The sequence below is a fragment of the Dermacentor andersoni genome, chromosome 11 (assembly GCF_023375885.2).
Source record: "Dermacentor andersoni chromosome 11, qqDerAnde1_hic_scaffold, whole genome shotgun sequence".
NCBI classification, from domain to species: Eukaryota; Metazoa; Arthropoda; class Arachnida; order Ixodida; family Ixodidae; genus Dermacentor; species Dermacentor andersoni.
This window is the reverse complement of record NC_092824.1, coordinates 99631010-99652576: the sequence shown is the minus strand read 5'-3', so window position 1 is coordinate 99652576 and position 21567 is coordinate 99631010. Positions and strand designations below refer to the sequence as shown.

At 46.6% G+C, this 21567-nt stretch overlaps 1 protein-coding gene across 2 annotated transcripts in view; it reads right to left on the bottom strand.

Annotated features, from left to right (window-relative positions):
- Positions 1–20385, bottom strand: part of FipoQ (F-box/LRR-repeat protein FipoQ) — a 695691-nt gene extending 675306 nt beyond the window's left edge. For both annotated transcript variants that reach the window (XM_055075220.2, XM_055075221.2), the window contains exon 1: positions 19979–20385. The gene's annotated coding sequence lies outside the window, so the exon portion shown is untranslated. The remainder of the gene's footprint in view (positions 1–19978) is intronic.
- Positions 20386–21567: the final 1182 nt, after the last annotated feature.

The window sequence follows — 21567 nt, the reverse complement described above, 5'->3', positions numbered from 1 at the left end:
AATCTCTTTGAACCGTTATTATTTCACTCTGGAATTCAACCGGAATACAACCGTATTTTGCGAACCGGAACTAAAAGCGGAAGGAAAGAAAATTGTAGTTCGACACTCGCCCATCAAAGGCTTAAATGGTAATGTGGCTCTTCAGGCCAATCTGTCGGCATGCAAGCGCTTCGTTGTGGCTGTGTTAATTATGCCAGGGCTGAGGCCTGCGACAGGAATCTCTCGCAAATTTGATTCGTGGTGACGACACTTTCTGCGGTAGTTTTTCATCAGTAGCATTACCTGTGGTGCAATTTGAGCGTACAGACAACAAAATTGCGAAATCGCACCACCTCGGGCAACTTCTACGGCGGCGAATCATTTAACACTATCAATCCTTATTTAACCTCTCTATTCGCGTCCGATGCATCGACCAAGCCTATTATCTTATACTCGATTAGCAATTCAGAATTACGCCATTGTGGCAGGACAGCCCCGAATGCCGCCCTAAATTGTTCTCTGCCTCTAAATTAATTTTTTGCTGTCCCCCTCCAGACCGATAGGAAAATTTCTTCTACAAGGCGCTTCCACTGCTGCAGCCACAAACGGCAGCAATCATGTCGCGAGCAGGTTAATGAGCGCGATTACCGGTGTCCGAATCATTATACGCAGCTATGTCTCGTTGTTTTTCGTCTTGTTTTTATGTTGTTTCTCGTGCCGACCATGTTTCTCGACTCGCCGAGCAATTTGCTGCCATCGCAGACGATGTGGTGCTTAGTGTCGCGAAGTGACCATCCGCTCCTCATTCGCATCATTACATGGCAGACATCGCCTGCTACGCATTACACTCTGTACAGCGTGAACCACAAGCAGAGGGAACGGAGAAAGAGTCGTCACACAGCACACTCTCATTCGCAGTTAGATATATACCTGAAGGAACCACCGACGCCGGTCAGTGGCCTGTGGCGATGGTGGTTAGGGGATGGTTAACGCTGGTGATTATGGTGCACGTGGTAGGACAAACAGCTTTATATGCCACAAGAAAGTAACCACAATTGCACGACTTGCCTTCTTTTTTTATTGCACGTTCCGTTTATCGCATTGCGTGGTACACCCAGTAACCAACACTAATTTTATAAAGCGGCCAGCCACTTCGAGAAGCACATTTATCGCCGCACCCTCCTGCTTCAAGCCCCGTTCTCTTTTTACATCTCTATACCTCACCCTCCACATCCGAACGCCTGGCCTAAGGGTCCCGCGCGCTGCTTGGATTGAGACGCAGTCATCAACCACGCACCAATCAGTTCAAGAAAGTTGCATCACACAATTTGATCCTTTTTTTTTTTCGCGCTCTGTATTTGTACGCCTTTTATTATATCTTTTTCCCTTTCCCCTACACAGCAGAGCAGCCAGCCGGTACTTACACTAGCTAATCTGCCTGTTTTTCCCTCAATTGTTCTCCCCCAACCTTCAAACGTGCGCGAAACTGCGCTCTCTCTCCTCTTTCTCTCTCCTTACCTCACCACATCCCCTTCCCCCAGTGCATGTTATATATAGCAAACAGGACGTGTGTCTGGTTATTCTCTCACTCTCTCTCTCTCTGATGCCAAATGCTAACACTTACTCTCTCTCCAGGAAGAAGCGAGAAGAGCCCGGGAAACCACGAGAAGAACATCGACGACAGACCGCGAGCTAGGTTCAGCCAGGGGTCACGAAATTGAAAATGGCCTGCAGGAAGACAGGGAGGTTAACCGGAGATAGTTATTTTTGGCTATCCTGCACGTGGAGAAGAGTGTACGGGGACAAAAAGAGAAAGAAAGCGCAAGAACAGTAGGCGGCGTTCTATACAGTGTATCATCATGTATAGGCACGCATACCTCAGGGACTCGAGCCTTGAGCCTTCAGCGAGGGGTTACTGAAAGCCCTCAGCGCGGAGTTACTTTGGCAGTTATACTGGCCTAGAATTTTTCGTTCTGAAAGTGGGGAAGTGTATAGCAGAAAACTAATGCAAAGCAGTTATAGAGCGCCTAACCTATAGCTTGGAGACGAGGTTTGCAAAGCACGCGATGGGACGTAGGACGTGTGGCCAATATTAATGCGAAGCCGTCAGACGTGGAATCTGCTACTTCAGGACAACATTCATTTGGGCTAGATGGTGCATAATTGAATTAGGAAGGAACAGCGCCAACTAAGACGATCGCGAGAGGGAGAACGACACAGGACAAGCGCCAACGAAACGTATCTTGCACGGCATGTTGATGCAACGATGATGGAAACTATGTTTCGAAAACACAGGGCCCTTTTTTATGTGACAGTATATCGTCGGATTTTCAACTGAATTCCATCGTTTCCATCATCGCTGCATCAACATGCCGTGCGAGACACGTTTCGTTGGCGCTTGTCCTGTGTCGTTCTCCCTCTCGTGATCGTCTTAGTTGACGCTGTTCCTTCCTAAGCTGCTACTGCATTCAGCATCCGTTCCGAGAAGCAAAAGCACTGTCTAACGCTGCCGGACTATATATTGCACGCGGCAAGACATCTGCAGAAGTTCCGCCACCGTAGTCATCCCTTGTCATGGAAAGCTGTCCAAGAATACACTGCGCGTGACCAAGCTCATGTGCAGGCGATGTCCTCGCTGCCTCCAGAGCCGGAACTAAGAATCGCCCCGTGCGCCTTTCACCGCATGCGGCCCGCTTCGAACTTTTCCACAGCCTCCCAGAGTGCGCTCACCAACCAACCAGAGCACGCTCTTTGGCGGATGCAGCCCAGCCTCACTTACTCTACACGGTGTACGCATGCGCACCCGCCATTGCCTTCGTCTCGTACGAGTATGCGCGTGCCGCCACATTTGTTTAGCAGGAGACACCGAGGGCCTAGCTTTCCGTTAAAAGAAAATACAAGAAGAAATCATTTCTCATAATGAGTAGCGATATCCTTTGCACAATACTACGTAATCTGGTACTTATACACATCCCCGGTCGCGACCTTCCGACAAAGTGCGCACTTTGTGGCCTCAGTACAAAGCGGAAAAAAGTAAGACGTCACCCGCGAAGCGTGAAAGCAAATGGGGGCTGCATAAGCACCCCATGTGTTCTTGGAACCCCCCCCCCCCCCCCCCCCCCCCCGCTCCCGTTACGACGTGGGCTCGTGGGACGCCGGTGTATCCAACGCCGCAATCAGAGCACGACTACGAGTGTCATTTCGGAGGCAAATAACAGGTGGCGTGGGCAGCGCCGCCTCCGCGATCAACGTCGCGACGGCAAACGGAGCAACCGTTTTATAGAGGTTGGGCCGATTGCGATCTATATCGCGCAGTGAGAAACGTGATGCGAATGGGCGAGCATTCGGCGCGCGGGATACGTACAAGTACGTCCGGGTGAATACATATATATATATATACATATACGGTATTACACTCGGCCGCATACGAACGCAGTGCTTAAGGCAGCAACATGTATACATAACGGTAGGAAGGGCCGCGAGAGGTCTTGCACGGGGAGCGCGCACGAAAGCTGAGTGGAGCCAAAATCGTGCATGAGTGGCCACAGCAGCAAATTGCTGTCAACGTCTTTATCGGGGCTGCTGCTTAGAGCAATCGTCCGCTGTCACTGGGTATCGCTGATTGCATGAGAGGCCAGGGGCCTTGATCGAGATACACTGCGTTGTCCAGACAAATTCATGTATAAACATGGCGATGGCGAAGCTGTGTTGAAATGGGATGCGTTCCGGTGTGTTGTCGGCAATGTGTTTTCTTCCCTTCTCTCCTGCATTTCTACCTTGCCTCTGTCCGTAACCCGCCGACTTGTCTAGCTGTTTACTGGTTTCTTTCGTGGAGGAGCAATTTCTGTCAAGTCGATTTCATTGCCTGTAGAGTGTACATTTTGTCACCAGTCTTCTGTATACTGATTTTTCTTTTTTTCTCACTCATTTTGTTGTCGCATAAGAACAGCTTGTACTGCACCCACAAAGAAGGCATACCCTGTTTTCCGCTTGCCAAATCACAGTCATCTCAGGAAACAGTTTCCCGAACCGTCACGCTGCGAAATACGAAACAAGCCGCCCCCCAATTTCTTCCAACGAGCGCGCAACAACGACAGAAAGATGTCGTATCTCTCAAGCAGCTCTGCGTAACGGAGGCGGCGACACTCGAATACGAGCACACGCACGTACGATTCGAGTGAACGGGAAAGGCTAGATCTCGGGGAAACGGAGCCGAAGCTCCTACAAAAGGAGGAGGAGTGCAGCGAGAGGAAGAATGGATAGGCACTTAATGCACGGTTTCCCCAAGGTTCCCGCCTAATCGGCCACAGCCCGGCATAAATAGGGTATACCCCCTCCAAAGCGTGCTTGCACACACGCACCGCGCTTACACGTTAGCCTTGCGCGAAGTGATCGAGAATCGCAGATTCGATTTGTCGCCCCCGGGTGCATACACAACCAGAGCCGGTGCGATGCCGGTGTCGCTCGAGGGGTAGATCGAGTGGCTGCGTCCTTCGCAGGGACGCCGGCGGCAGCAGAGGCCGGGATTATTCGACGCACAGCTGAATGCCGGCATAAGCGCGGGCGACTCTGCGCGGTTTCACTCGGCAAAAGTAAGGGGGAAAAAAAAGTGGGGCGGCGCTTGGGCGAAGATACGTCTACGAATGTTTAGCACGGCCAGAGGCGAACAATCGCGCCCCAGCTATAGAGGAGACTGGAGGAGGGGCTTGCGACTTGGCTCGAATTGCGGTTTTTTTTTTTTTTTTTGTTTTTTTAACGACGCCCCGCCACCGTCGGCTAGCTGCTTGCCGCGAGTGGCCGACAGAATTAACGCCGAGCCAAAGACCGGCTGCCAGGAGATGCGGTGCGCTCGAGGCCGCCTGTAGTTGTTTTAACGAAACGATATTATAACTATACAAGGCTTCCGCTGAGCGTTTGTTTCTCGCGTGTCGCGCAACATTACCTGAACAACCTCCACCCTAATAAAGGCAAGAAGTTAAACTGGTTAACCTCCCTGCCTCTCCTTCTGTCTCCTTCCTACCAACCTAACAATTCCCTACGTAAAAAAAGAAAAGAAAAAGCCGATATGCAGTAGTAATTGGCTATACCCGATAATAGCCAAGAGCTCCGCTCTAGGTGAGGAATAAAACGTACAATTAATTTTTCTTATGGACACGCAGTACTTGTCGTTCAGTTGTTTAGTGCACGGTAGAAAAAATAAACAGAAATAAAAATGTATTCAAGGGCTTCAAACATCCACGCAAACTATTTTTTTAATTTAGTTCCTTCTTTCACTGTGCAGAGTAGTAGGCCAGAACATGCTAGCTCAGGGCAGCCTCCAAACAAGATTTTAACTGATCGTTGCGCTGCTCGCAAACAGAATGACAGAATTACCGTGCGCATACAACTACCATCGCGGTGAACCCACCCACTGTAGCTGCTCTTGGCCAGGAAGATAGCCCACCGTTAAACTTGAAGTTTCAACAGGTGCGCGGTATTTCTGACGCTTCGCCGTCTCGCGCGCGTTAACAGAAATTCCTTTAACGACAATGTTTCCAACTTGATCATACCTCGTTTCTGACAATCTCTCCGCTTGCCCCTGATATTACCTGACCTAATAATATACACAACGACATAATAAGCCATCAATATTCCATATGCCACACAATTAATTCGAAAGCAAATATCTCCTATAACGACACTATAGGTACCGAAGTCTGTGCCCGACTGTTATATCACGCTTCAAGCTCCACAAGTAATCAGCTTCAAAAACTTGTTGACCCGCCGCGGTGGGTTAGCTGCTATGGCGTTGCGCTATAAGCAGCGTTTGTCGGCTGCTGGGTGTGCTCGTTGTCGTGCTAGAGATGTACTAGTGAGCTGCGTGCTCGAAAGCTGTTTGCTGTATGCGTCGTCTTGCGGGCTCCATATAGGAGTCACGCTAGACTGTCGATGTATGTCTAATATTTAAATAATGTAAATAAATCCTGTTCACCGAGTTCCTCTCTACGACCTTCAACTCCTTCAAATGGTGGCAGCGGCGAGACCGTCCGACGACTCCTACATCTGGTTGACAACGGTGGGATCGTCCGACAACTCTAATACTGGATGCTACAACACGCGTGCACAACTATTCATCAGATGCTGAGTTACAACTAGCCGAATTCGCTCATATAACTCACCAACCTATATAAACATACATAACGGCCTTTTAGCTTATTAAGCATTACAGTTATATTAAATTATAGTGCAAGTTATTTTGTAGTCTTGTGTGTGCTGTTCTTGTAGAAAGACTGCCTTCTTCAACTATAGAGTTGTGGAGTGGCAACTCCGCAAGTTGGAACTCGGAGTTGAAACGATACCGGGATCATTCCACATTTTAAACACCCGAAATGGAATTGTGGCACCAGTCTCGCAGATAGATTGGGGAATTGAATCGGAGTCCACGGTTCCGGAATGGAGCTGAAGTGGAATGGGCACAAAATCCGTTCAATTTGCCAATTAGGCAAGACTTGGCCATCTTTACACTTCTAGCTTTTTACTCCAAACGGCTCTTTCGGTATTTACCTAGTACCTCCGCCGAGGTAATTATAAACCGGTATTCTGCACCCACTTCTGATGAACCGGAAACCTCTACCACAACGATGAATTGCGTTTAAAGACAACAAATTTAGAGTTGGCTAAACATTTAGTTGCTTGACCTTCGACAAAGGGACGCAGGACAAAAACGGCCACGCCGCTAATGGTTGCAGACTTCGACAATTCATTTGGCTCTGTATTCATTTACTGCAAGAGCATGGATTAGTCTACACTGGTCTTGGAGAGATGAGAAGCCACAAAGTGTGTTATTGCGCGAAAAAAAAAAAAAAAACTCTGCGTTGTTAAGACCTATACATACACATATTAGCTGTAGCCACGCAAGCGCAAGTAGCAAACAGAGAGAAACCGTTTCATTTACTGGAACTGGAGGAATAGAATGGACCAGCTCAGCCACTCCAGGACTGAGAATGGTCCAACTCTCACCATTCCAAGAAGTTAAGAGGAGTGGAATTACGGGGATCTCATCTCACTGGAATGGAGTGTGAATGGAATGGAGGCCGGGTTCCCCACCGCAACTCCGGTTCCCCTTCTGTATACAGACAATATGAGCTGCAACGCGGCGTTCAAAGGGGCCCCAATAGCGGACGGCAGTGCAGACATGCACAAAATTGCGGCACTATAAAGACCGTACTAATTATATTCATCAAACCAATTTCTCACATGTCGGCCCCGCCATGCAGTATCGCGCTCCGTTCCAATCCACGCACCGTATACTGCAGCTCATATCGAACGCTACTGTATGTTTGTAAGAGGCGTATAGGCGCCTATTCAAACCCCAATAATGACTTTCTCTCCCCGCCGCCAACCATTTATAGGACGTAAACAAAGATTTCATTTGACTTATTCTCAAATAATGTACCATGCGCAGTCCAGCAAGGGCAAAGAGACAGGACCAGAGCGCATTCTTGAAGTCTTTCACTGCATTCAAACTGAACCGAACGGGGCTAAACGTGGCCACAGCAGCAGACTCTATAACGAAAGTGCACGCTGAGGCGTTCACTTCTCATTCATTCCTCAAATCTCACTGATGGCCACGTAGCTTCAACTGAATAAAGCGCACGCGCGTTGTTTCTCTATCCTGTTCAAACGAAAAAAAATTTTTTTTTATAACGCGAGCTGCGAAATTAATGCAGTGTCCTTAAATATTGCGTAATGCGTGTCGCTCGCATACACTTTGTACACACTCATTACGGAAACTTAATTCCTGCACTCTACGTCATTTATTAGCGACCCGGGGCGATAAAGCTCATAAATAATAGGGCCGGAAAACAGCCTCACACGGCGACGGGATGAATCATCCTTCGAGGACAGATGAAATATACGTTTTCGGAGTCGCTGCAGAGAAAGACTGCACACGAGACGACATCGAGGTTCATTAGAGACCGAATGCGCGGCGCCCCAACGAGCGAAGCAAGAAGGCGCAACGGCGTCTACGAACGCGGGGCCTAAAAGAGGCGGAATCTCCTTAGCGGTCATCTATTAAAAACTTAGAAAGAGGGGCGACCGGGCCAGAGGTCACGGGTCCGGCCAGGTCGGCCGGCCGCGCGATTAAAGAGCCATCGCCGCATCACACGGCCGAGACGGGCGCGCGATGCAAGATGCGGGTCCGCCGAGAGAGGTGCCCGATCAGGCAAGGCTAAACAAGGGGGAGGAGGGGAGGCATGTCTACACACGAGGGACGCTTGTGACGCCACCGTGAGAATCCGCCGTTCCCTCCGCGACATCACGACTTTCGCTGCCGGCAAAGCGGCGCCACGACATCGTCACGTGACGTCCTCTCAGCGTCAATCGGTGCTGCTAGTTCATCGCCGTTCGAGCAAAAATAAATAAACAAACAAACAAACAAACAAAACACACCGGACCTTTCGGCAAACACCAAGAGCGCGGTGGCACCCAGAGTGGAAATTCCCTTTTAAGGTGCAACAAAAACATCCATCCACTCTCCTATGGCCACGGATAAGTGTATAATAAAGGACGCCCGGAATCAGTTCTTGATATTACACGCCACCCGGCAATCTGGTTCGTAAAGATATATATTTCTCGTCGTCGCTAAGCAGGTTCATCGTCGAGATGAAATACTTAAAAAATGAGTACGATAGTTATTCCGGTAAGTGCAGCAAATTATAAACGCGGTTGGTTGGTTTAGAGATATTGCTATCATGCAGCCGTGGTAGCTACGGTGGAGGTTTCCGGGCCACCCATAACGAGGAAGCACGGTTTTTATTTTTTTCCTTTTTTTTTTTTTTACCAGCAAGAGGCACCACAGCGGTCTTCTGTTACAGTGAGAGACAAGTTTCTCATATCACCCTAATGGACCGCAGGATATCTGTTATACAGCTCGAGTCGCATAAAACGCGACCTAACCGCGGGGAACGGTGGACATCTACAGCTGTCAATTTTAGTACTCATTTAGTAGTTGTTGCTTTTAAGGCTTGCTGCATTTCTTTGTAAGTTGTCAGGTTTCACGTATACCGAATCTGCACACTAGAGGCTCTTTTCAAGGCGATACCGCGGACGCCTTCACGTTTGATCACGTGGTGACACGTCCATCGCTTGCCTTAGCTGCTTCCGTTTCCGGCCGTGTTTCAAAATGGACGATCATAACTCCACCATGCGGTTGAGCAAATATCTGTTTCGGCGGATATCGTACACGGTGAACAAGTGGGCGACACGCGAAGCTTTTGGCTATACAGCTTCAAAAAGACATAGAAGGCGCTTTCAGAGCTGATCACGCCGTGTCCTGACGGCGCGAGTAGAGTATACAGTGTTTGTGCTGAAGAAGCCGGGCTAGAAATGTATTCCAAGCTATCTGCAGACTTACCGCTTCATAATTAAACACGGATAACTGTCTCTTGCTATTCGTTCTTTAATTGCCAATCACTCTGAAGCAGCAGCTTGTCCTGTTTCTGATTCGGTAACATTCCTCTGTGCGGCCGCTATCTATTTCCTGCCTAATCACTCGCGGGTCGGCCGAGGCAGATTTGTTAAGTAAAAAGCAATACCAGAGTAGAGCTTCAACGTGTATGCACGGCACTAAGAGGGATCTTTGATGGTTTGAAATATGTCGCATCATGTCAAGCATTGATGAGCATGTATTTGGCGTCTCTGTGTTTTAATGAAAATGTTGTATATACGCAATATCAAATCTTCTATTAGATTCCAACCAAATGGAGCTGGAAGGACATAACTACAACAAACGTAAAACAAAGTTATTTTTTTAACACTCCGTCACAAGCTTCTATTATTTAGAAGCTTCTATTTTCTATGAGTTCTACCTCCAAAATCCTACAAGATGATTCTAAAATGCCTCATAAAATGCAAGACCAGTCTTTCTCATTTTTTACGCCTTTACAGCCACCGCAGCACATCACAGGCATCGCAACCCATTATACCCGCAGTCATGTTTTTAATATTCTGCCGCGCTACTAAACATATTACTAGCGCTCTTTGGCCGTTGTAACGCTTGCGCCATAAAACGGTACTAATAAAATAAAAGCTTCAATCAGTAAGCTCCATTTGAAAAGAAATTTCCTTACTAAAAGTTAATGTCCTTTTGGCATTGCTGATTTAACACCTAAGTCTACAAATGTTGTCTTTCCATTTTTCTTGAACATGCAGAATGGATAAAGTTTCTAGAAGAAGATCGCATGTTGCTCATGCAAACATGCCTTCCAGGATCTCCACACTGTGGTGAAGGATCCTCAGATGTCCAAGTGAACCGCATGACAACGCAGCACACGATCGATGCTCCAGAACCAGAACCAACTGCCACTTCCATGAGCTCCACAGCTATAGAGGCTAGAAAGGTTCCACAGCTCACGTAGCTTACCTGTATAAACACTGCGACTTCTCGTCATACATATCACTTAAAGGGACACTAAAGTGAAAAATTATTTCTTCTGTATCAGTAAATTACCGTTCTACAACACCAAAAACACCACTCTTACAATGATAAGACGTGTGATAAGCCAGAAAAAGCGCAAGAACGAAATACGGGTGGCGACGCCTGCTTAAGTTCCCGCACCTGGGGGCTGTGACGTCTTGGATTTTGATGGTATCTTCTAGGGCCTACCAACTATATATAGCGGTACAGATTGACTACATTGTGTTCTAAAGGAACCAAATATTAAGCATGGCAAGTTTCGGGAACCTTTATTCAGCCAACGCGGCCGAAATGCGAAAACATGCTTTGGAATCCCTGACGTCACGCTGACGTACCGGCGCTGGGGTTTCGGCGCGAAATTCAAATACTGATACTTGGACCTTCATTTTCTCATCTAATAACCAAACTATTTTTTTTTAATGACTGCCTGCAGGGTTCTCAAACAATGCTTTATTAGTCTAAATTGATTTATTGGTTCGCTTTAGTGTCCCTTTAAGTCGTTTTGCTAAGCATGCCAAAGAACATCATCCTCGTATTAAGAAATACAGCTGTTCCATTTGTAAGGTAACTTTTGCTGCACTCAGCAGCTACAAGACACACTATGACGAATTTCATGGACCTGAACAGGTTACAGAGGAACTTTATGTTCAGACTGAAATAAGTGCGTTAGAATATGGAGAAAGTTATGCAGACAGCTTAAATTGGGACCCTTCATTATAACCAGATATTCGTACACTTAGTGATGAGGACAGTGCGCCCAATTTGTGCAGGCTGCTTGAGGGCAAATACAGATGTTCAAAAACAGTTGTGAATACTGTTGTGAAATGTGTTTCAGATTTATTTTATCCAAAAGGCCTGCACTTCGATGTGTTTAATTTGAACAGTCAAATTCAAACAGAGCAACAGTCACACAGGCAACAGTCAAAGACAGCAAAATTGGTCAAGAAATGGGTCAACCTAGAGGCAGTAAGGGTAAAAGCAGACAAGTTCAGATGGGTACTTGCAAGCAATTAGGCAGCCTTAAAACATAGAGATGATGACATAAATGTAATAAATGAAACCGTAACTAGGCTGGCTTCAGGGGCAGCAATTGAACTGGGTGGCAAGGCACCAAGGCAACCAGTAGGCAAGCTCTCCTAAGAAACAAAGGACCTAATAAAGAAACGACAAAGAATGAAAGTATCCAACTCAAGATAGAATTCGCAGAACTGTCAAAACTGATCAACAAGGCAAAAATAAGTGATATTCGAAACTATAACGTGAGAAAGAAACTTGGCGTAGGACAAACCAAGATCTATGTACTGAAAGATAAGCAGGGTAATATCAACAGCCATCTCGAAGGTATGGTAAAAGCAGTAGAAAAATTCTATACTGACCTGTACAATACCCAGAGGAGTCAAGATACATCCATTAGAAACAGTAATGAACAGGATACAGAAACTCCTCCTATAACTAGCCATGAGGTGAGAAGGGCCTCACAAGACTCGAAACGAGGAAGAGCGGCAGGAGAAGATGGAATAACAGTCGATTTAATCAAAAATGGAGGAGACCAAATGCTTGGAAAACTGGCGGCTCTTTATACGAGGTGTCTATCGACTGGAAGGGTCCCACAAAACTGGAAGAATGCAAGCATTGTACTAATCCACAAAAAGGGAGACGTTAAAGAATTGAAAAATTATAGGCCCATTAGCTTACTCCCATAGTATTACATAAAATATTCACAAAATAATCTCGAATAGAATAAGGGCAACGCTGGGCTTTAGTCAACCAAGGGAACAGGCTTGTTTCAGGAAGGGATACTCTACAATGGATCACATCCATGTCATTAATCAGGTAATCGAGAAATCCGCAGAGTGTAATAAGCCTCTCTATATGTCTTTCATAGATTACGAAAAGGTATTTGATTCAGTAGAGATACCAGCAGTCATAGAGGCATTACGCAATCAAGAAGTACAGGCCGCTTACGTAAATACCTTGGAAAATATTTACACAGGTTCTACAGCTACCTTAATTCTACACAAGAAAAGCAGGAACATACCTATAAAGAAAGGGGTCAGACAGGGAGGCACAATCTCTCCGATGTTATTCACTACGTGCTTGGAAGAAATATTCAAGCTATTAAACTGGGAAGGCTTAGGAGTAAGGATCGACGGCGAATATCTCAGCAAACTTCGGTTTGCCGATGACATTGTTTCTATTCACCAACAGTGCAGACGAGTTACAACAAATGATTGAGGACTTCAACAGAGAAGAGTGTAAGAGTGGGGTCGAAGATTCATATGCAGAAGATAAAGATAATGATGATTAGCCGAGCAAGGGAACAAGAGTTCAGGATCGCCAGTCAGCCTCTAGAGTCTGTGAAGGAGTACGATTATCTAGGTCAATCAATCACAGGAAACCCTGATCATGAGAAGGAAATTCATAGAAGAATAAAAATGAGTTGGATCGCATACGGCAGACATTGCATGCTCCTGACCGGAAGCTTACCATTATCCTTGAAAAGGAAGGTGTACAATCAGTGCATTTTACCGGTGCTGACATATGTGGCAGAGACTTGGAGACTGACAAAGAAGCTTGAGACCAAGTTAAGGACCATGCAAGGAGCGATGGAACAGAGAATGCTAGGTATAACGTTAAGAGACAGAAAGAGAGCGGTTTGGATCAGAGAGCACACGGGTATAGCCGATATTCTAATATACGTTAAGAGAAAAAAAATGGAGCTGGGCAGGTCATGTAACGCGCAGGTTTGACAACCGTTCGACCGTTAGGGTTACAGAATGGGTAACAAGAGAAGGGAAACGCAGTCGAGGACGGCAGAAAACTAGGTGGAGCGATGAAATAAGGAAATTCGCGGGCGCTGGTTGGAATCGGTTGGCGCAGAACAGGGGTAACTGTAGATCGCAGGGAGGGGCCTTCGTCCTGCAGTGGGCATAAAACATGATGATGATGATGATGATGATGATGATGATGATGAGCGACAAAGTACGAAAACCCTTGTTATGAAGAGAATTTCCAATGAGATGCTTCTTTCAAATGGAAGTTTGGCATACTATGTACCATTCAAGTCCCCCCTCCGCCCCCTCCCCCCCATCTTGCAAAATTTATTCCAACACCCTGAAGGAGCAGCTTACCTCCAGTGACATTTCTCGGAGATAATATGCAACGGCTTAGGAGTTGAAGCAGGAGAATGCTTTTGGGGGTCATGCGTTACTGTGATGATGTATAAATTGCTAACCGTTTGGGAATGAAGAGAGAACATGCTACATTCACAAGCTTTCCAGTCTTTAAAAGGTCACAGCTGAATTCTATCTTTATTATTGCTGTTTCAAACTCAAGAAACCTGAAGACATCAGCCACTAAAACTGAACTGCTTTAGGATTTTGTCGAAGCCATGAATAAGCTGGCATGCAGAGGAATTTCGCTTCAACTGAAGGAAGGAGAGATACGGGCACAAGGGGGCCTGGTAGCATTTCTGGGTCACAGTCTCGCAAGAGGTGCTGTAGTGGGCTTTAAAGAATCTTTGTCACCAAACATGTATTATGAATGCCGGTGCTGTAATGCAAGCCCTTGTGATTTTCCAGTGATATCTTTACACTCAGATTGTCCTATGAGGATAAACATTGAAGTTGAAGCCAAGGCGCAGCGGTTGCTCAGCGCAAAAAACATGGCTAAGTGGGAAGAAGTGTCAGAGTCTTCAGGTATTAAAGGCCCATCTGTGCTTTGCCTAGTTGCAGGGTTCTCTAACTCAATATGTGCTCTTTGGCCCTATGCATGTTCTCCTAGAAAGGATAATACCCAAAGAAATTTCTTCGTTCGTGCATCACCAAATACATACCCTTCGTTCATTTAGTAGAAGACAACCAAATGATTCCTTAAAGACCTTCAAGTTTCAGAATTCAATTAGTGGCATTAAGTACCCACGGTTGTTCGATGCATCATTACAACTTGTTTCCTCAGTTAGTGCAGCAGCTATTCTTGTAGGGCACCTCCCACTTATTTTAATCAGCACTGTTTCTGTTACCGCCTTGGGGCACACATACGATTCCTTCGTTCTTACTTGTCAGGTTATGCAGCTAATACTTTCTACAGTTTGTAGCGTTGATGCATTGGGTACACTTGAGTCACTAATTATCAGCGACCAAAAATTGTTAAACTGTTATGGGGAGCACGCTCTCACGCCAAAGCCACACAGGTGGGTTCACATCGTCGACTAGATAAAGAAATATGAACCAGGTAGCCACCATTAGACTGAGATATGAAAGCAAAAATGCGCTGCCCCAGCCTAAAAAGGTCGTTGATTTCAAAAATGTTCCGTATTCAGTAAGCAAATTATTTCAGTTTAATTTGTCCCATTCAATGTGTCATGGGAACGTTGATGCAAAAATTGGCTTTCTTTATGGTGGCCTTTTTATTGAAGCACCTGCAGGCTTGATCACAAAAGCTCGCATGAAGCATAGGAAAGGATCAATTTAATGTTGCGCCAGCTGTGTCCCGTTTGTTTGTTTGCTGCCATAAATTGGTCACACTTTTTTAATACTTTTGCAAGAGTGAGCACCAAGTAAATTTGAAACCCCATTTCTGGTTTGTAGACATGGGAAAGGTATGTGGTTCGCGCCCCTCATACTTGGAAAAACGCTCCTATGTAGCACTTAGCAACAGAGAGCTCTATGGAGCTTTTCATGTTGCCCTACAATTTTTTCATCGACACTTATGAAACATATGACATAACTATGATAAGTTGATTCATTAGGATTAATTATGTAATTAGGCATAAACAAAAAAATAATCAGAGTATCTCCAAGCGACGGCAAATATTACCTTGGTTATGTCCAGCTACATGGCACTTGCAAATGATTAAAGTTTCGCTCATGTTACGAGGGAACCCCAGTATACAGAATGTTTTGAATGTTTTAGGCTAAACTTTTATACCCCGCAGGGGCATATGCGTCAGCAGGCGTTTGTTGCGCTGCGACACCACGTACCGGAGCGCATGAGTGTTGCACCCTCCCGTGTGGCCATGCGTGGCTTAGCCGTGTCTGGGGAAAGGGGGATCCTGGAGGATTGAGCCGATGCCGGGTGTTTAGACCTTTAAGGCCCCTCGATGAAGGCGAAAGACATATTAGGTCTCTACTTCACATAGACGGTACCTCCAGACTGACCCACCTAGAGGAAATCAGCAGTCGCCTTTTCCTGTCCTCCTCTTCAGTCTTTCTCACTTCCAAGTTACCCGCCGGCAAGGTTAACCTTGTGTGGCTAGCCAGTCTTGGTTATGCTGTACTACAATAAAGCAGTGATGTACGGCTGGCATTGGCAGGGCTTCCCTTGCAGGAACTCCTGTCACGTCCCCCTGTTCAGCTCCATGATGGGTGGGTGGCTTCGCTGTCGAAAACCCCATCTATACTTACAAAGAACGCTTTCCCTAAACTCCCTGATCGCCCTCAGAAACGAGGGTGCACCGAATATGTTTTCCAGTTTTTCAGATGGGAAATCAAGAACTTCCCTCAATTCCACATCATTCACTCTGAAAAGCCAGAAAGAAAACAGTGCAAACAAGTTCACCGTTCCCTGTTTCGAAGTCTCTGAGTGAAGTTTTTGGTCCAGGTGAGAAGGCGTCGAGGTCGGCAGGCGGTGATCTCCTCTTGGAGCTCCGCGATCAGAAACAATATGAGAAACTGCCCAAACTAGTGTCATTTGGGGACGCCCAAATAACAGTAACTCCGCACCGTACTATGAACACCACCCGCAGCATCGTCTCGGACGATGACTTGCTGGAGCTAGCTGAGGTTGAACTCTTAGAGGGCTTCAGTGAAGAGAATGTCATAACGTTAAACGAATTAAGATGAGGCGGGATGGCAAGGGAATCCAGAACAATCACCTAATAATCACCTTCGGCTCAAGGCCCCCGAGTCCGTTGAGGCCCGGTGCATCAAGCTTTGTGTTTGGCCCTACGTGCCAAACCTTCTCGCATGCTTTACTAAGTGACAAAGGTTCGGTCACAGTTCCCAGAAATGTCGAGGCCGCCTGACTTGCGCCAACTGAAGCAACAATGTACCATACTTCGAGAACATGCAATATAACCATCTACACTGCGTCAACTGTGATGGTGAGCTCGCCGCATAATTGCACTCATTAAATATGAAATAAAACCGCGTGACTGCGCTCGCGTGCTACTGTACTGGAGCGCTCTCAACCGCGCATGTGCGAAGGAACCGTGCGCGCGGACCGTGGCGAAGTGAGCGGCCGCGGCTCCAGGAACTGGCTTCACAGTGACGTCAGCATCTTTGGCGGTTGCTGGCGGAAAGGAAGCGCCCTCGTCGCCGGTAAGCGATAGGCTTGACGCACGGTTGAGAGCGTTACAATATGGCAGCGCACGAGCGAAGTCACGTGCTTGAAATTTGAAATTTCGCGGGCTTTCTTTAAACGCCCCAAAATATCGCCACGCAGCGTGTACGTTGTTACAAGAAATTGGATCGGTCGTTTCTGAACCCCCTCTACAACACAATGAAACGCACTTGGCCCTAAAGGGAATATAAAAAAATTTGCATAGTCTATCTTGGTTAACAAATTAAGCGCAATATAAAAAATACCCCAAGGAGCGCTGCATGACGGCAAACCATATGTCGTTGGTTTCATTTAGTTGCGGTTCAGCACTTTCTTAAATCCTTGGTTTAAGTTACGCGAAACACCCTGTATATTACGGTATTCGCACTATTCACGCGCGCCACTCATCATGACGCGACTGACGCGTCGCACAGATATCCACTTCCGGTCCCACAGACACGACGTCCTACAGGTACAGTCGTACAGTCTATTACCAATTATACTAACACGCCTGCCTCCCGAAGCGATTCCTTGAAAACCGCTGTAGCAGTGCTACCACTTCTAAAATGACAGCAAGATCGTGCGGATCTACCAACAAGGCAGCAGGGTTGAGCCACACGTGCAGGCAATACGTAGCTGAGTAGCTCACAATGTGGCCAGGTTGAAAAAAAAAACACACAATTTTCTTTTTATTTTCCTTCCGGAGTGAAAAACATCGTAACGTGCGCCGGTTATAGCGCAATACCATTCTTTCTTCTTTTTTTTTTCTTCGGTTAGATAACCTGCTAAAGCATAGAATCAAACGTCCAAATGCGCGCGTGCATCGTTGAAGCGCTGAATTGTTTCCAAACGACACGGCACGTTCCTCCATTACGCAAAGGAGGCTTTAGGTAGCACATAAAATACCCGAGCAGCTTATCGCACGGTACAAAAACCGTTTCGCCGCAAAGCGCTACGCTTAGTGCAAGCGGGTAGGAGCCGGAACAGTGACGCTGTAAATTTATATACTAAAGTGCGACAAAAATCACGCAACCAAAAAAAAGGAAATTGGCGTAAATTTATATACTAAAGTGCGATAAAAATCACGCAACCAAAAAACAGGAAATTGGCGTAAATTTATATACTAAAGTGCGACAAAAATCACGCATACAAAAAAAAGGAAATTAGCGTAAATTTGTATACTAACGTGCGATAAAAATCACGCAACCAAAAAAAAAGGGAAATTGACGTACGTGTTCGTTGAGCACGTGCTCTGAGAATAAAAAAATTGTATGTGCTGCATGTCACCGAGCGTCAGGTTGGATGCGCTCAGCCACAGATTTCTACCGCGAACAGCTGCGGTCACGCTACTAACAAAATTCGACGTCCTTGTCGACTCCTTCGCTAATAAACACACTGAAAACAAAAAAAGACACCCAATAGCAGATATCTGTTCACTCAAAAAAGAAAAAAAAAGGAAATATAGACTACACTCAGCAAGTGTGAAAACACGATATCAAACGGAAACGTACAATAAATGCTAGGAGAGGACCGGAACCGGGCAAAACACCAGCCGTTATTTCTATTCAAACAAAAGCTCCACGGTCATTACAGGCACTATCGCCTCAGCCACTGAAATACTCGCCGAAAGGCACCGTCGGCAGCTCGTCGACCCCAATGAACCGGCGCCGTCCGCAACACATCATGTCCCGTACTGCAAGGCTACAGGCGAAAAAGGAAAAACAAAAAAAAGAAAGGAAAGGAGAAAGAAAAAGAAAAGAAAGCGCGGTACGTCTGGTAAACAACAGCAAGCCATGTCGTCTGCGAGCCGACACAAGATGGCACCCGCTAACCCTCCCTCCCCGCGAAGGCTTCGAAAATGGCGGGAAGGCAGACGATCGCGAAACCGTCGTTTTTCACTTCTGCTTTTTATGCTCGGGCTCGCGGTCGCTTTCGGCACAGCGTTTGATACCGTTCGTATATTCCCTTTTCTTTCTTTTTTTTTTTTTGCCATCCAAACTTATCGAGGTTATAGGAAATCAAACTGCGCTGAAGCTGCTCGAAATTAATCGGGAGTCCCCCACTATGGCGCGCCTGATGATCAGACCGTGGTTGGCACGTAAAAACCCAATCTTTTTTTTTTTTTTTTTACTTTACTGCTCCTGGTAGAAAACAAGAGCGAGGCCAAGCATACGGCATTTACTATGGTAATGCCCTGCAATTCAAGACAGCCGCCAAAAGTACGCGGGCGCAATACCGACGCTTGGCGAAAGGAGACCTCCGAAAGTAGAGACCCGCGAACGTCCCCTAGGACTGTACGTACGAGTTCACAAGAGAGATTAGAATAAGACGCATGATTTATAACCGCATCACTGGTTCCCCTCCGTTTACTTCTACCGATATATTTATCTTTTTATGTAGCCACTGAAATACTTCGCCGAAAGACACGGTCGGCAGCTCGTCGACCCCAATGACCCAGCGCAGTCCGCAACACATCGTGTCCCGTACTGCAACGCTATAGGCGAAAGAGGAAAAAAAAAAGAAAGAAAAGGAGAAAAAAAAAAGAAAAGAAAGCGCGTTACGTCTGGTAAACAACAGCAAGCCATGTCGTCTGCGAGCCGACACAAGATGGCACCCGCTAACCCTCCCTCCCCGCGAAGGCTTCGAAAATGGCGGGAAGGCAGACGATCGCGAAACCGTCGTTTTTCACTTCTGCTTTTTATGCTCGGGCTCGCGGTCGCTTTCGGCACAGCGTCTGATGCCGTTTGTATATGCCTTTTTTTTTTTTTGCCATCCAAACGTATCGAGGTTATAGGAAATTAAACTGTGCTGAAGCTGCTCGAAATTAATCTGGAGTCCCCCACTATGGCGCGCCTGATGATCAGACCGTGGTTGGCACGTAAAAACCCAACCTTTTTATTTATGTTTTTATTTTTTTTTACTTTACTGCTTCTGGTAGAAGACAAGAGCGAGGCCAAGCATACGGCATTTACTATGGTAATGCCCTGCAATTCAAGACAGCCGCCAAAAGTACGCGGGCGCAATGCCGACGCTTGGCGAAAGGACACCTCCGAAAGCAGAGACCCGCGAACGTCTCCTCGGACTGTACGAGTTCACAAAAGAGATTAGAATAATACGCATGATTTGTTACCGCATCACTGGTTCCCCTCCGTCTACCCCTACTGATATATTTATCTTTTTATGTAATCCTTACCTCTACGTGTTATCAGGAACGCTCACCGTGTACGGGCTCCGCAATAGCTGCGCCATTGTCCGTCCTGGAACCACCAATTGCAAGAAGGGAGACGGCCGCCTGTGGTACATGCGCGAAAAGTGCGCCAAGGAACACACCATCGATGTAGGCCAGAGTGTCATCAATCAAGCACCAGCAGATCACAATGCTCCCGCCAAAGTGACTCGGCTCGCATGGGCACACGTCGCGGCGCTCAGTTCAACCAATCAGACGAAGCTTGCACACGGCACGTAGGCGGCTGGGCCAACGGCCGTGCGCTCCGATGGCGCGCATTCGGAGCTCGCAGCGGCGGCGAACGACAGCTACGCAACCCCGGCTACACTGCCGCAACGGTCGTTTGATGGGTTTGATCCCTGGCTGTTACATGCTGGTGTCTGCTCACAGATGGGCGATCAGTGAGGTCTCGCGTTCTTCGGTGCATTGCTTATTGGCGAGTGCCAAACGGCCGTGCTCTTCGCGCTGTCGTATGCCTAGAACGATTGCCGCCTCATGCCCTGCCTGGCTTGTGCGGATAAGCGGACGAATTTTCACTATATAAATGTCAGTGTCGCGTGAAGTCGCCGTGATGAGCTTTTGAGAACGCGCGATGTCTTCCAGATTTCTTTTTCTTTTCTTCTTTTTTCTTTTTTAATCGGAGCTGTCGGTGAGTTTGAAGAAGTGAAAGGTCGTTCGTTTATTAGTCAGTTCCGCCGGATGGCCGTTAGTTGAAGCGGAAATCGAGGAGGTCGAGAAAATACTTTGGAACTCGTCTGCTTTCACGCCATTTTAGTTATTTTCTTGTGGACGGAGGTTTAGCAGACGGAAGGGGGGTTGTGCTCGTCTTCCTGCATTCGCCCCCTTTGGATCCTCCATTGCATGTGAGACATTCGCGAAAGACTTTCTAGGCTCATGGTGAAGTTTATGTCAGCAGAGCTGACCGCCGGAGTGTCCGCCGAAGCGTCATCACGCCGTGTGAAGGCAGATTAAAGAATGAAAAATGATTGATAGTGACAGTTAGTGAACGATAACGTTATAATAGAGATTTGTAGAGGTTAATAATGACCAGTAATGACTTGTGAGAGTACTAATGACTCCGAAATGACGAAGATGTTAACGACGGCTTTTAGTGACCACAATTGATTGGAAATGACTAGAAATGTCCACTAATGAGTAGTAATGGCTAAAATGACTTGTAATGACTACGAAATGACCATTATGTCTACGACGGCTTGTAATGACCACAATTGATTAGAAATGACTAAATATGCTTAGTAATGAGCAGTAATGACTTGTAATGACTAAGATATGACCAACATGTCTAACGATGGCTTGTAATGACCGCAATTGATTACGAATGACTAAGAATGCTTAGTAGTGAGCAGCAATGACTAATAATGACTGAAATAACTTGTAATAACTAGTAATGAATACTAATGATCAATATGTCTGACGACGCATTGTAACGACTAGAATTGATTACAAATGACTAAAGATGCTTACTAATGAGGCGAATAATAACAGGAGGAAGAGTAGGCTTTCGACGTTGACCTCTTTGGAGAGATCTTAAGAGACCCGGTAATTTTCAATTTTTGGATCT